The sequence below is a fragment of the Triticum aestivum genome, chromosome 6A (assembly GCF_018294505.1).
Source record: "Triticum aestivum cultivar Chinese Spring chromosome 6A, IWGSC CS RefSeq v2.1, whole genome shotgun sequence".
In the NCBI taxonomy this organism is placed as follows: domain Eukaryota; kingdom Viridiplantae; phylum Streptophyta; class Magnoliopsida; order Poales; family Poaceae; genus Triticum; species Triticum aestivum.
In genome coordinates, this window is record NC_057809.1 from 385,241,178 (window position 1) to 385,256,090 (window position 14,913).

Below are 14,913 nucleotides of genomic sequence, written 5' to 3' on the forward strand. Positions count from 1 at the left end.
GACCGGCCATATAGGATTAGGTTGGTTAACACCCCCTGTAGTGATAGAACTCCTAGCTTGTAGACGCAAAACCTTTCTTGTGTGAGTATTGTCTGCGTATTTTGGTGTTTTCCTATGCAGTCATACTAAAACCCTGTTTGTCAAAAGAGTTGCTTTTGAGTTTTATTTGGATAGCTTCATGATTATCTGGGTGTTATCTTTTGTTTATCTTCTGGGGTATCTCCTCCTTATGTAGGATTCTTTTACTCCAAACTCTTTCCCTCTTCTCTATAAACCCTGGAGGTCACCTTGAGATGAACGAAGTTGCAACAACCCGTTTGGAGATCTACTATCCAATTGAACCCCATGGAAAACTACTTTTAAGGGGGTAGTAGATGGTGATTTGTGACGAGACCGAAGATTTGAGGACCTTCATTCACAAAGAAGAAGATTTGAATAGCTTCGCAATACACCTACCGCAAGGTTCAACATCAAAGAAGGATCAACGGGTCTATCTGCATTGCAGCTTGACCTACGGAAGAATCGATACCGAAGAATGTTCAAGCACTCACCAAAGTTATGTGGTTACCATCGCCAAGATCGAAGGACTGTTCCCAAGTCTTTAGCAAGTTGGAGACAGTATCAACAATTGAAGTATCTAGAATCAAGACGCCAAAGTTGCTTGTCACCAAGATCAAAACCGACCGCCACCCATAAATGTGATTGAGGAGAACTGTGTCGAAGACAAAGATAAACCAAACCCCTTCTCTTTAGTCAACCTGAATCTCGGGGACGAGATTTCTTTTAAGGGGCGTAGATCTGTAACATCCCGATTCTCGAAATGTTTAAGAGAAAGTTTTCCAAAAATCAGGGTGAGAAATTTCATTTGTTTTATTTGTTAACAAAGCTTAAATTGGATTTTTATAATTTAGAGGATTTAATTTTAACTAATGCATACCTATATTAGAGATTTGAGTTTACTTCTTCTCTTTTAGTCAGGTTTTATTTTCTCGTCTTCGGCATAGTAATTTATGCGCATATGCATTTTGGAACTTCTTTCGATTTTGTTTTGAGCTTCTGTTCCTTTAATAGATTTTCCTAAAGGAAAATCTGATTAGTTTCTTTCCCTAAACTCTTGGCAATATCCAATGGCCAATCTATCTTCTCTATTCTCTCTCACTATTTCTTGTTCCGGTCACCCGAATGGACCCAACCCATCTCTTTTATTTCTTCCTCCATCTCCCTTGGACAACATCCCAACAACCCCACTATTTTTCATGGTCTCTACCTTCCTCATGGGCTGGCACGATCTGACCTATCACTCCCAACCGAAGGAACCCCTCTTCTGGTTTCTCTGTACGTTCACAACTCAGGGAAAGAGGAAACGTCAACAGCCAGGTACTTAAGAGAAACAGCCCTCAGTAATTCCCATCAATCCCATCGGTTTCCAAAACTAAAGTCATCATATTCAGCGCTCCACCTTCTCTTCCATTCCCGTAGCAACCCCTGCCTTCTTCCTTTCCCCTGTCTCCAAGGCAACTCCATGAACTTTGAAGCTCCATGGACACCGATGCTCGATCCCGATGACTCGGACCATCTCTATCCGAATCCTTGTGCCATAAACTCCTCCTCCACGCCATGATTCCATTCAGGGAAGAAGAAACACGATCTGTCAACCACACACAAAGAATTCTGCATGTCCATGGACACTGTTCATCAAGTTCATCGCACCGTTCCATCAAACTCGGTGAGCCCCTATCAAATTCCTTTTGCACGCGTGCTTGTCATCACCTAGTGTATCCCGTAGACATCATGATTCAACCTATCTCTGTCGTTGGCCGCATGTGTCCCAAACCGAGATCGATTGGTGGCAATGACATATCTTTTTTGTTTTTTGTTCGTCAGATGGTCTTGAGGTCAACATATGAAATGATGGTTTTGGTCATAGGAACTCGGCGGTATATTTAGATTGTCGTTGTAATAGGTGTGTTGTGGGGTGGTTTTAATCATAGTTGTTTTGGGTAAAATTCAAGTGGGTTTCTTGTTCGGTTAACTTTTATGTTAAAATGTTATTTTATTGCATGTTCATGACATGTATAGAAGTTACTCCTAAATATTTCATAATGTTAGGAGTGCATGCTAATCATCTCATATATTTTACGAGAGTGACATGTGATTTATTAGTCATATTTGTAGGATTATTTAAATTGTCAAATATAGTATGTTCTTGATGATATTGTTGGTGCGTACGTAGTCCTATGATGTCTCTGTACAAGTCTTTGCAAATTCTTATCATGTGTAGGAGTTGATTGGTTTATCAGATTATTATTGTTCGTACATGCTTGTCGGGTGTTACTATTTTAATTAGATTTGGAGCATTGATAGGTAATTGTATTATTATCATTCAGATAATGCTTAGTACTATTTATTCTTCTATGTTGAGAATGCGTACAGATTTTTGGTGAATTGTCTCCATGCTTAGGACTTTGTAAGATTATTCTAAGCTTTGTTTGATTCCTCTAAATATTAGACACTTAATGATTTCTTATTTTCTTATTGTTTAGCATGAATATATATTAGACATGGTTTACATATTCATGTTCATCCATCTCACATGTTTATTTTATTGGTTTGAAATCATGTCATTCCTACAATAGATGTTCATGTTATTATTATTTTTCTTCTAGGTGTTGTCGCATGGTTTTGCTTATGCTAGAGGTCAAATGAAACGTCGTGTTGTTTGGAAGTGGGTGCATTATAGTTCGTTGTGTAGAATATAATTTCCTTGGTGTTTAACTTATTGTGTAGATGTTGGCATGATAGATCACATGGTTAGTTGCTTTATGCTATGGTTGTATGTTATTGCTATATAGAATTAATTTATTCCTGATGCATAGAACTTATTTTGTTACATCTTGTTAATTATCATGCGCGATTACTTATCTTAGTTTATTACCATGCCATGCTAGCAGCTTCTTAAAGTAGAATACATGTTTTGAATGTGTCCTACCATGTGTTATGCATATGCTTACTATTGTCTGGTAGAGATGCATGTTCGTAGTATATTTACCTCTTACATTCTTTTATTTATTGCTTGAACAATATTATACAATGTTGTGATCATGTAACTAGATTTTATAACATGTGTGACCAATCTGTGTGATGTATGATGCCTAGTTGTGTACCTGTATGTATTTGCAAGTATAGGATGTATTAAACAGAAATGCATGTCATCTTTTTATTCATGTTAATATAATACTTCTTCATTGGTTGATGTCATAATCTTATATTACTTGCTTACATGCCAATTGCTCACTCAGTGTGCTTGTTTTTCATAATTAGTCAACAACCGTTGTGTGTTATTGCCATACTTGATGTTTATGATAGTTGTTATCAACTTGGTTATGTTTATAGATATGAGTTGTATTGTATGGTAGAATAATGTCGTGTCTCGTGTGATGATGATACATGTCTATTTGTTATATCTACTTTATCTAGTTGTTGCATTCGTGGTATGAGTAAGCCTAGACATCAAGTCAAGCTAGTAACCTTTCATGCCTTGTTATATTCCATGTGTTATAGTTGTACTTGTGTTGCTCACATATGCTTGATTTGTCTCATGTTAGTGTTGTGAGTGTTTTACATGTGTTGCAATAGTTCATCACATGCTTAGAATTCTTTACCTTTCATGTTAGATAAGTTGTGTGGTGGTCATATTATAACTGATATGGGTTATTAGTATTGGTTGTTCTTTATTCCAAAGACCATGCCCTAGTTTAGTATCTTCTCATAGTCACTCGTATGTTTAGTGTTTGTGTTATTAGATATGACCTCTTCATGATTCTATACTCACATGCCTTGTATGAGGTGTCTGATTATGTAATTGCCCAATTAGTTTGTGATAGCATTGGTTTGTTCTTCGTTATAGAAAAATAGTTGCTAATAGTTGTTATGATTGGGATTTAGTCTTTGCTTGTTGTTAACCATTATAAATATTTGGGTTCAACCAAATATTTACTTGTGGTTGATATTAATCTTAGCCATATCATGTCTAGGATAGTTGTTCATCCTTTTGTTCCATGTGTTGTATAGTTTCTTGTTAATTGTTTGACAAATCAATTGATTCAATGTTATGTACTTGGACCTATTTTATTTTAATAATGATTTAGGTCTAGAACTAGATCAATTCAATTTATGTTGTCTAGGTGTTTGACTGCTTAACTACTATTGTTTGTAATGTTGGTTTGGTTGTCAACACCTGCTTATGAATGATTATATAGTTGATGTATATGTTTGGATGCTATTGATGACCATTATAAATATTTAGGTTATGTCTAATTATTTATTTGTGGTTGACTTTACCTTCGTCATGCCATGTTATGATTATGTAGTTATAAAGCATAGGATGGTTTAATTTCATGTGTGTTTGATGCCATTGTGTTTGTTATATAGTAGTTTTCTATATAGTTAGTCGAGATGCTTAGTGGGAACTACTTGTGGTCAATAGCATAGTTCATATTGGGACGTTAGTCTTGTTGGAATGCCTCGGTTACCCATCATCAACCTAAACCCTGTCAATTCATTGAGTCCTCTACTTACCTTCCAATCATGCTATATATCGTTTTGGAATCTCCATTGATCAATGTCTTGCTATCCATCCACTCTTGATTTATTTTGGATGTTATTTGGTTTTTCTATTGCTTTTGTATTTATTGTTTATCTTTTTCTATCGTTATGACGAGTAGGGAGTGACAACGATGTTGGACATGGACAAAAACAAGTTACCGAAGATGGACTCAACAACGAAGGCATGCCTCCTTCTTTGATCATACTTATCCTATGTTTATATAATTGCATTGAGTTTTATCGTTGCTATGTGCATGATATTTTAATTCTCGTAGCTAGCGTGTTGATTGACACATTTACCTTGATCCGCTTGTCGCCTATTTACTTGACACCTGAGTAGAAGTATATAATTCTGGTAGAGTAGAAATTCTTAGCCATGCTTATCAACATATAGGTACTTTGTTGAATGACTTTTGAGTGATTGACATTGAAACTTGACGCTGCGCTAGGCCAGTTGGCCTTGTTGATCTTCTCTATCCTCTTCTACTCTGGGTTAAATTTACCATCTGAATACTGGCACGGGCAACAACTGAATCAAGGATTGAAGGAGCGATTGGCCGCCCTTCACGAGTTAAAGGGGGCAATCAGTCGTCCGTGCCGCATGAGGCCTTATAAGTCTTGGATTTGAAGATTGTGTTAACAGTACAGCCACATGCTATATGGGCATTGGCTTGGTTGATTAGTTAGTTCACTCTTATTGTCGTCATCGCTGTACCGCAGATGGGATAGCTGCCTTGCGAGGAGTGTCCTTTGCACAAAAGGGGGGTCCGGACTGTGAATTGCGGTTACTTCCGTGTTGAAACCTAGTGGGCTTGGCACAATAAGTTTGGTCTAATGAAAGACCTCGTCACAATCTCCCTGCCGGTATACCAAATGGTGTACTACGCCAGCGGCCACTGGTGGCAACAAGTCGGGATTGTGTCGTGTGGGTAAAGTGTAGCAGAGTGTAAAACTATTCAAATAGCCGTGTCCATGGTCATGGACAACACATGAATATTTCTTGACATACAAGACTTGTCTTGCTTATTCCGTCTTTGCCCCTATTCTTGGAACCTATGGAGAGTGTGAGTTGATCGAGGATCCTCACTTGATGAAAGTTGTTCTGGAGATAAAATATGTTTTCATCTAAAACTTCTTTCATCCAACTACTTTATTTGTTAAACAAAATTAGCTTTACACAAATGAGCCATACAGCCTTCCTTTGAAGCCACATGTAGCTATTAGGTCCTTCCCCGAGGGAGGCGTGTTGAGTACGTAATGTACTCATGGCAATAATTTTGTTGACAACAGAGTTGCATGGAGATGAAGTTGATGACTACGACTACTATGGCGATCCGTAGGAGTGAGATCACGTGGACTACATCGACTGCCTGTGGCTGAGATGGAGTCTCTACGCATTGTACTTTCCACTGTTTTTCTAAATGTAATAAGTGTCATGAGACATTTATCTAGGTATGCCTTGTGGCAAGATATATTTAAAATTGTAATACCTTTTATGTATCATGCAATGATATCATTTCACTGTGTTGTCAACAATGATCCTGGGGTTGACAAATATACACAGGAGGGCCGGAAAGTTAATTCTGGATTCTCACATGGTGATATTAGACTCATGCTAGTAAGTAGTTGTGAATTTGAGAAATGCTTGTGTTAAAGTTTGTGAGTCCCGTAGCATGCACGTATGGTGAACCGTTATGTGATGAAGTCGGAGCATGATTTATTTCTTGATTGTATTCCTTATGAGTGGCAGTCGTGGACGAGCGATGGTCTTTTCCTACCAATCTACCCCCCTAGGAGCATGCGTGTAGTACTTTGTTTCGATGACTAATACATTTTTGCAATAAGTATGTGAGTTCTTTATGACTAATGTTGAGTCCATGGATATTACGCACTCTCACCCTTCCACCAACATTAGCCTCTCTAGTACCGCGTAACTTTCGCCGGTACCATAAACCCACCATATACCTTCCTCAAAACAGCCACCATACCTACCTATTATGGCATTTCCATAGACATTCTGAGATATATTGCCATGCAACTTTCCACCGTTCCGTTTATTATGACACCCTTCATCATTGTCATATTGCTTTGCATGATCTTGTAGTTGACATCGTATTTGTGGCAAAGCCAATGTTCATCATTTTTTATACATGTCGCTCTCGATTCATTGCACATCTCGGTACACCGCTGGAGGCATTCACATAGAGTCATATTTTGTTCTAAGTATCAAGTTGTAATGCTTGAGTTGTAAGTAAATAAAAGTGTGATGACCTTCATTATTAGAGCATTGTCCCATGTGAGGAAATGATGCACTACAAAAAAAGACACATCCATGACATTTGGGCCGAACGAAAAAAAATTGTCATGCTTATGACACTTCTATGACGATAATTGTGACAAAACCCGGTATCATCATAGATGTGGTGGCTCCTACTTCTATGACAAAAAATCATGACAGAAAACGGGCTTTTCATCCTGGGCGGGCCAGATACGCAGCTGCATGACATTCTTTGGGCCGTCCATGACGGAGAAAACCATGGTAGAAGTGAGGGTGAGGAAAATGTCGGGGGAGTTCCCGGTTACGGTGGGTGGTCGGGGGCCGAGCGATGTGCGTTTCTCTCGTACGTACGCGCGTGTGTGCGAGGCGTTGCGCTCTAACTAAACCAGAGTGAGACGTTGGGATCTAACTGAACCCGAGAGATTGCACTGCAGGCTACGCGTTACTGAACCCGAGCGATCGATCGACTTAACTGAACCCGTGTGATTCCTTCGCTACTGCTGCTAACTGAAGCCGATCGATGCTGCCTCTGGATGAACAGTGAGCGTTGTTGGGGGGTTTGGATGAATAGTTCCCGGTGGGGGGTTGGATGAACAGGACCCCGTGATAGTAGAGGCCATTGCCACTGGATGAACAAGACCCCGATCGATCGAGCCGGTGGATGAACATGACCCCATAGAGGGCTGGATGAACAGGACCCCGTGGAGGGCTGCATGAACAGTAGCCGGTGGAGGGCTGGTTGAATAGTAGCCGGTGGAGGGTTGGATGAACAATAGCCCGTGGAGGGGTGGTTGAACAGGACCCCGTGGAGAGGCCTGGTTGAACAGTAGCCGGTGGAGGCTGGATGAATAGTTGTAGGTGGAGGCTGGAGAAGGTCGACGGTGGATGAACAGTAGCCCGTGGAGGCTGGAGGAGGTCGACGGTGGAGATGAACAGTATCCCGTGGAGTCCCGTTTTGCGGTACGCCACACCCCTCCCGATGAACAGGACTCCCATTTCGACCGTAGCGCTCCAACACAAGTCCATTTCCTCCGTTTTGCAGTACGCCACACCCCTCCCGATCAACAGGACCCCGTTTCCACCGTAGGAGGTCCGTTTCCTCCGTTTTGCGGTACGCCAGACCCCTCCCGATGAACAGGATCCCATTTCCACCGTGGCCGGTCAAACACAAGGCCATTTCCTCCGTTCTGCGGTACGTCAGGCCTCGTTTGTGCCGGTTGTTCAGTCCAAGCCGGTTGGCTCCCGATGAATAGCACGCATTTTGTTGCCTCCTGGTGAACACGACGCATTCTGTTGCCTCCCCATGAACACGACGATGATGCAGTTTCTCCGTTCCGACCCAGCCACAGCCATGTACATGAGCCCTGGCTGTACGTATGCGCGAGTAGGCATTCAAGACCCCGCCCGTATGTACGTATGTGGCCGTATTTTCTTTCTTACACCCTAGCCGATGTACGTACGTGTACATGCTACGTGCGCGCCTCTACTACGACACGTGCGCGCCTCTACTACCACACGTGCCCTTCCTTACACGCCCATGGTTCATCACTACAGCCTGCAGACAGACCGATCGACCAGTATGTATGTACATGTTCCTGACCAGAATGACAACGCTACGTACGCTTGGACCGGGTGGGTCCCGACTGTCAGGCACTTCCTTGCGTGCGAAGATGTAGCTAGTGGGTCCCAGCAGTCAGGAGGCGAATCATTTTTTTGCCTGTAATATGTACGCACTTCCTTGCGTGCGAAGATGTAGCAGGTGGGTCCCAGCAGTCAGGGGGATACGTTTTTTTTCACAAAATACGATGGCCTGTCTGGTGGGTCCCCGCTGTTAGGTGGAAGAATCATTATTTTGCGCGTCATAAGGAGGCACTTCCTTGTTGCGGCCGTGGACCCAGCTGTCAGCCTCTCAACGTATAGTACTCTTCCGATGGAAGTCGTTCCTTGACCATGTTGACCACGCCGCGCCGAGAGCACCAGGGCGGTGGACGACGGCGTGGCCTGTAGGAAGGGGACGACGCGGAGCTGGGGGAGACGTGGCAGTGGATGCCCACGCTGAGAGGAGTACGAGGGTTCACTGGTTCGGCTGTGGTGTGAGGCTGCCGTCGCCGCAGGGCCTGGCCAGAAGTGGGAGTGGTAGGGGCGGTGAGGCCTCCGCGGCAGCACAACCGGCCACGGGAGGCAGGAGCAGGCGACACGACCGACGCTGCTTTGGACGGCTGGAGCAAGAAGATCAGAGGTTGAAGAATCACGACGGCCGTTGGATGGACATCGTACGGTCACTACAGCTAGAATCGTTTATATTGACTAAGTGGACAAAGCCCTTGGTACGCGTCAACTTAGTAGGCCCATAGGTTAGCCTATGAAACGGTGCGCCCTAGATGTCAGGGGGAGGAATCATTTTTTGGGCGGCTGAAACTAGAATATTCGAGATTGAAGAAGCACGACATCCGTTGGATGGACATCCAACGGCCACTGCTGTTGGAACCCTGTGTTGACTATAAGTTGACAAAGCCTTGCATACGCGTCAACTAATTTTTTTTAGGGACGCATCAACTTAGTAGGCCCACAAGTGTGTGGCAGAAAACTTATAGCCCATTTGCGATTTGTAAGAATGTACAGCCGATTTTTGAATTCTAATGGAATTTACTACACCCCATTTAGAGTTTGTTAAAAGTATAGCCCATTTTCTAGCTAGGACAACGATTAATAATTTCAACCGACCGTTCAAAATAGAATTCAATAAAATTTCCCGCATTTTGATGGGATCCGAAATATTTTGATCCTGAAATTTCTAGTCAGATTAAATACAATTTCAATATAAATTTGTATTACGTAAAAATCCAACGAAACATTGCACGCGCAATAATTAATGAAATTAAAATTTTCAAAATCCAAAAGTAATATTTTATAAACTAATTACGTGTTTGCTGCATGTTTTTATAGTTACTGCCGAATTTTTATAATCACATCTCATTTATTATTTCTTAAATCCCATTTTCTTGTTAAGCCTAATGCATCCCTCCTAGGAAAGATTTGTAGCCCATCGGGGCGGAGAATAACAAGTTGACCCGGATTGTGTTACAACTGTCGGCACAGTCGCATTGCTCATGTTGGCTACTCAGTCCACATTCAGCGACGCCGGAAAGGCCCAAACAAGGCTTTTGTAAAACTTTTTGAAGTCACTGAGCTCAATTAATAATTTAAGAAAAAAGTTAGAGTACAGTGGAACCTAATTAAAAGCTGTCACGAGCGAAAAAATAATTCAACGGGTCCCACTTGTGCGTGTGTGTGTGTCTGTGTGTGTGAGTGTGTGTGTGAGAGAGAGAGAGAGACCCATCGGTCGATGCTCGGAAATACAGCTTTCAGCCATATGCATTGATGATGCTCAATAAAAACTTATATAGTTGACACAATCATATAGAACATCATAGTACACTGAACTTGCATGCAAAAATTTCACGCAGGCGGCACAATCAGGGTGGAAGCAGTGGATCGCTACGGGTAGGGCTATGTTGGAACCAATGAACTCGTACCTAACGGTTCATCGTATTTATCAATGACACGGAAATATCTTGAATGTTGTGCAAAGAAAACAGACAGACAACACAATATATATAAGTTCTAGAACATTAAGTTGACGTACAGCCATTTCTAAAAAAAGTTCAGGTAAAAAAATAGAACATGTCACAATCAAATGTACTAGCACATCAGTGCTTCACACCCATAGCTCGGATTTAACTAGATTCAGTTGTTACCTCAAATTAGAGCACATACAGGCAGCTAGCACTGCCTCTTCTCTCAAAGAAGCAGTGGCCTCCGACGCGCGATGGAGTGGGCCCTGTGCCATCCATCGTTCCGAGAAACACGGGGAAAGTTTGACGTTGACTCCTGTAATGGACGTCGTCGACGGACCCGGGCACCAGCGGCGGCGGCAGGACTTCGATTGATGGATTGACCACTTCTTCGACATGCATGAACACTCGATACAGGTACATCCCTAACGTGGTCCACGGCGGCCTTGGTGGCGATGAATAGTACAACCCCGGTTCCTGCACCGGTATCTCAACACCAATCACCTTCGGTATGGTGGACGGCTTCTTCATCCATGCCATAACCGTCAGAGCCCAACTGTCTAGAGGAACAAACATACTTACGAGCTCACCTCCAAGGTCGTTGATAAGCTCATTCATGGACTCGTTGTTCCAAGCACGTCGAGGCATGCCATGGAAGGTAAGCTTTGTTAAAAACTCAAGCTCAGAGGGCACCGAGCCCCATCCTGGGTGCCACCGATCAAAGCTCACCAGCGCGCCATCGCAGAACAAACACTGGGAAGATTTGAACACATTACTGCAGTCGAAAGTTGTCCGAAATCTAATGAAGAAATCAGCCGGTGGCGGACAGACTTCGACGAGCAAGTCACTTATTTGGATGTCGTGCGCAATGCCAAGAGCTTTGACAAGGTCGTCCGGCAAGACGGGAGGCCGGTCGCCGTTGATGGTTACCATCAGTACTTTGCTGGCAAACTAGTCGTCAAGCGCCGCCATGCCACTGTTGAGTGACAGCACGCAGCGCCCGAAGGCAGGACGGACCTCAGGATCTCCGGCTCGGAGATCTGCATTGACCGGCAACATGATAGTGCGATTGAGTACAAGGAGTACAGGAGGGGGATTTGGGGGAACTGGATTAGGAATCGGGATTCCAGAGGTGGGGGAGGGGTGGGATATTGGGGATGAAAAGGTAGCATGAATTTCGAACATGCGCCAATATGCTCTTGGTGCGCAAGCGCATGAAAACACCGGTGGCGCCGACATGTCGGCCTAAGAGTCCCTATTCTTTTTTTTGAGAGCCCGGCCTTTTTTAGGATCTTTTGAGAGCCCGGCCTGAGAGTCATAATTTACCTATTTGGCATTGTGTTACTACTCGGCCCATATTTAACGACACCTCACTGGCCCAAACAAGTGTACACCATCAAAAAGACACTGAGCTCAAATTATAACTTGAAAAAAAGGAGATATACTCTGAACACTGGAGAATGGTGATGCCCTCATTTAGCCCACTAGCCGTTCGAGACAATAAATTGTTCGAAACAACGATATATACATCATTCAAACAGTGACTAGTGAATACTACTGACATAAACAACAAGACATGATAGTTCATAAGAAGTCTTGCTACACCACCAAAATGCATCCATCTGCAGCGCTCAGACTCTCTTGACCCAGACAAGAATGACATTCTAAATAGAGGCAACTATTACATAGTAAGAGTGACATAGACGAGGATGACCAAATGACAAGGAATATGCATAACAAAAGAGATAACTACCCATCCAGAACAAGCAACAAAGACAACAAGTCATTCGAAGAGGGATGATCCAGCACCATCCTAATTTGCAGCCCCGGTTCAGCCACCAGTGATCCGGAGACACCACTACTCCACCCTTTCGATGCAACAGCCCAATTACCTATCAACCTGAAGGCTTGAACCACATCACTGCGTGTCGGACCCGACACATCCAAGGATCAAAGTTAATCCAGATGCCTTTGTCATTCTCACCTTCTTTTGGCTGCAGGTTGTATCTTTGACAGGGGAGTTTGCTCCCAAACTCCTAGGGCTCGCCGTGTAGACACAGTTTTATAGCAAACAGAGCCTCTCTGCCATCAAGGTCCTTGACATCGGTGATCTCCTGGTTAATCGGATAATTGAGTACGAGAAACAGAGAGTGTGAACCAAGGCTGTTTACTCGCCTCCAACTCAAAAATCCTGAAGGCCCCAACAAGTTGGTATCTTGCTCATAGACGTAACAGTCACTGTACAAAAACTCATGTATTTCACGGAGCTTGCGTACAGTGGGGTTTTTGCAATATAACTTTTCCGGCTCATTTGTCTGAATGATCATCAGTCTTTTGTCGCCGTCTGATTGAGCGAGGAACTAGTTGTGCTTCCCTGTTTTTGGCAAAGGTGGTGTGATTAGAAAAGGGAAAATTTTGTTTTTGCCACTCTATCTTTTGCCCACTTTGCTTATGCCACTCTCGAATTTAACATTTCACTTTTGCCACTCTTAGATTTTGAAAATATATCAATTTTGCCGTTCAGTGGCAAAAGCAAAATTTCCAGAGTGGCAATTGTGATACATTGCAAAACCTAAGAGTGGCAAAAGTGAAATGAAAAATTATCATTTTTGCCACTGAATGGCATTTGTGATGTATTATCAAAAGCTAAGAGTGGCAAAAGTGAGATATCAAATTCTAGAGTGGCATAAGCAAAGTGGGAAAAAACTAGAGTGGGAAAAACAAAGTTTTCCCATTACAAAGGGCAGTAACTGTAGGGACACTGCATCATATCAAAAAGGACATGCATTGTTAATGAAAGATCAGCATTGTTTAGAGTATGAGTACGATAATGCAAGAAACAACATTGATATGTCCCTGTTGGAACTAGGAGGAAAATACAGGGAAATGTATACTGGGTTCGAAAATATATAAGTGCCATGCATGGTTATACTCATGTTATCTCACAATCGATTCTTCACAGGAAACTACCATACCATGCATGTTATGTAATCATGTTCTTTCCTCACAAACAAATTCTTCAAGGATGCTAACAGACCATGCATTGTTATATACTCATGTTTTGTGGGCAAATTTTTTGTGAGCATATTATTCTAGCCATTGATTGTTGAAGGGCGAACATAGGTATGTACACATGGTAAGCATTACAGGATTTCACTACTTCCGAATATAGAGTTCTCCATATGCACATTTACTTCCCTAATGTATGGTTAGATGAAACCAACAGTGTGATGCATGTTTCTACATCATGAAAATGAGGAAACTAACATGGCCATTGATACACACTCATATTTAGTAGTATATAGATTACTATAAAATAAGGAGAATATCAATATCTTCCTAACCGTTTGATTATCCACAGATACAAATTGGCTGTAATGACATGGTCACAATCGCATGAATTAACTCATTCCAAATATAGCTGATTTAAGGCGTCTCTAATACATTGCCATAGTTCTACTCAAATTCTGCTGAAACTGGGATATGTCAATCATCACAAAAAGTTCAAACAGTGTCATGGCGTCATCCTTAACATCAGACGGAAACAACTTACACACGTCGTCCCAGCAATACGTGGTGCCATCTGCTTTGTCGATCACGTAGATGATGCCATCATGTTCAATAGCATCACAGAAGTGTGTATCAGCTTTGACGATGATCCACTGCAAGTTGAGCTGTCTCCAGCTAAAGAAGGCACCGGCGGAAAGATAGGCGAGTCCCTTGTCGAACAAGGCAATTAGCTTGAAGTCTGCGTAATCCGCATGTCGTGTGGGCACTTGGCAGATTACAATCTTCTACAAAACAAGGTGCGTCCAATTGACGACGTAATCTAGATGACTTGGACCGCGACGGTAAAACTCTACATCATGCAACGGAGGAAGGATAATCTCATGGGAGGTGTGTAAGTTCACGAGCACCAACTTTTTCCCGTCTTCTCTGACGGCAGCCATCCAGTGGAGTTCATGCCGACCCAGTACATACATGCAAGAAGTTTCGGGCGATGGTGATCAGATCGAAGTCGAGGGAAATGATGTACGGTGACCCACTACATACCTGCAAAGAAGTTTCGGCTAATGGAGGTCGGATTAAAGTTGAGGGACATCATGTCATGGGGAGCTCTAAATTTGAATTTGAAACTTATAAAACGAAAAAATTCAAAACAAACTCCGGTTTCGTTATTAATAATGGGACCGGGGGGCGTTGACCCTCCTATTATTCTAAAAAAATCAAAACAAATAAACTGGGAGAGAGCGAGTATACCGTAGGATGTGTCCCATATGAAACTAGTCCCCTGGTTTGTCACCGCGAAGATGCGGTTAGAAAGGAGCACAACGTCTTTGTGCTCGTAAGGCAACAAATCGGCCGCAGACAGTGTTAAATTATGATCCAAATTCTAGTACCGTATTGGACTAGACGTAGTACATACGGTGTTGGCCTTTTGCGTTGGTACCGACG